This window comes from Pinus tabuliformis, chromosome J (assembly GCF_031772625.1).
Source record: "Pinus tabuliformis cultivar Carrire ecotype Pingquan chromosome J, CPIR1, whole genome shotgun sequence".
In the NCBI taxonomy this organism is placed as follows: domain Eukaryota; kingdom Viridiplantae; phylum Streptophyta; class Pinopsida; order Pinales; family Pinaceae; genus Pinus; species Pinus tabuliformis.
In genome coordinates, this window is record NC_142295.1 from 768,512,420 (window position 1) to 768,515,121 (window position 2,702).

Below are 2,702 nucleotides of genomic sequence, written 5' to 3' on the forward strand. Positions count from 1 at the left end.
GAGCGCCAACTTCCTCTGGTCGATCTTGCTTTGGAATAAATCTGTCAACGCTTTCCACATCAAGTATGGAGAACCCTTTCCAGGCAGGCTGGATATAATGTGATCCTTCACGCCCTCCAACATAATCCTTCGATACATTTTTGTCTTCTTTTGCCAAGCCTCAACTTGAGCAGCATCAGTAGGCATTGGGACCTCAGCATCTATGAACTCCTTCAACCCATTGTCATCTAACACCGCCTCCATCCTGTCTTTCCATGCAATATAATTCGAGCTGCCTTCAAGGGCATACTCCAATCGCAATCCGTTGAAAGACGTTTCAACTTCGACACCAAGAAAACACTGTTGCAAACTCAAATTCCACCAACTCAAAACTCAACCGCTTCTGATCTAAAATTCGTGAGAACAAAGTATTTCTCGTACAGAGATTGACTGTATGGGCATTTACCGGATATCTCACCTTCCAAAAGAAGGATGAATCCAGAGGCTACCTGGCCCGATTACAGACTCTGCCTGAAGAAATAAAATGTAATCACTTTCTGAATAATAGATCTGATGATCAACTTCGCTCTAATACCATGTAGAAATTTTGAATAATATAACACTTATTCACAGAGATTATCCTGATTATACACTATTTGTGGGATGCATGCATACTACATAACCTCCTCTACCATTGATCATCAATTTGCGGAATTAAAAACAATCGCATGCACACATTGAAACATCAATCACACATATCAACACAGTATGTAATGGGGAAAGCATGCAGCTGAAAACCCCCAACTATCTGTATATTATAATGATAGAGAACATGTAACAATACATAGTACAATACTCCTCACAAGTACTTAGTACTATCTCCACATGCTACACACAAACTAGCTCAGATCTGAACAAGTCACGAGTTCAAATCTCATCCACTGTTTGCCTACCTCTACTGCGCAATCCAAGTTGAGAATAGATTAGATCCAAGTTCGAATTCCCTTGGCTTGTACTGCGCAATCCTCATTGGCAATCTCCATCAATGATTGTGCAAATCTCATGCACAGCTATAGTCACAACTGATAGTAGTCTCACCCTTTCACCCACCTCTAACACTTGTCTCCACTGAACTGTCCATGCACTGAGTTAACTGATGTATTCTTTAGTTGATTTATGAGTTAATAATTAGTGAATTAATTAATAATTAATTCACATCACTCATCACTAGTGTATTTGGCAGTTAGACTAAATACAACTAGTTCAACTAAGTCAAACTGAACACAACTCCATCAACTCCTCAATCAACTCCACCAAACTCAATCACTTGAGTTCTAACTGAAGTCCATCATGCAATAGCTCAACTAATCCATAGGAAAAGTGTATTTCCTTCTGGCAGTTGCATGTGCCACATCCGTAGCTCGAACTGAAGTGCTGCAAGAGGATAAGATAATGTTTATAGTCCAAATATTATTAAGAGCTAATAATATTCGACTATTCTATTTTTAGACTGGCAGTCTAAAATAGACTCTGCCCATATGTCTAAAAATAGAGGTCCATCTATTTTTACCAACATGACCAATCATCCATAAATAGCATCTTGCAACTCATAGACCATGATCCATATGTCTAAAAATAGACTTTGCATCAAAAATAGCCTGCGGGCCCACTTAGTGAAGGCGACTTCTTTTCACTAAGCTCCATCATCTTGTTGCATTTTCAACATTTCACTAATATATATATATATATATATATATATATATATAGTTTTTAAAATTTGATATATAAATATATAAATTAAACATATGTAAATTTAAAAAATCTTTTAATTTTCAAATTTCAATCTTATATATAAAGTCATTTAAATTTATATAATTATAAATAATTATTGTAAATATAGTTTGGGTTAATCTATCCAAATACATTACCCATTTTTTTACACTAAATAATTATTATAATAATTTAATATAAATTAAATGTATAAAAAATACATATATATTAAATAATTATTTTAATTTTTTAGTTGCATATATATAAACAAATATAAGCCCCGAGGGATAGCTCAAATGGTCGAGTTCCCGTTGATAGTACTCTCCCGGTTTGGGAGGTCACGGGGTCAAATCTCCTCGACGCCCTCGGGGTTAGGCCCGATCTGGCCGACCGGCAGTTCCCTTCGGGTGGAGCTGCCCCGATTATCTACGTGGACGTAGCGGCCCACCTCTGGTGCCCCGTGAACCACACAGAAAAAAAAAAAAAAAAAATATATATATATATATATATATATATATATAAAAACAAATATAATAGAAATTTAATATTTTAATAACATATAAATAGAAGCAAACATATGTGTATCAAACAAATATTTTAATTTTTTAATTTTGTTATTTATTTTCTGTATGTATCAAATACATTTATATTATAAAAATTTACATATATAAAATTTATTGTATATATCTACGTATTAATTTTTTTTTATGTCATATACACTTAAATTATATAAATTTATATATTATAAATAATTATAATAAAAGTGTAATATTTCAATAAAATATAAATTCAAATATATATATATATATATATATATATATATATATATATTAAAAAAAATTAATTTTGTTATTATTTATTAATTTTTAATATATGTGTATGTGAGAGATGATTTTTAATTTATATTTTACTTAAATTATAAGAATTTATATATTTATAAAGAATTATAATAA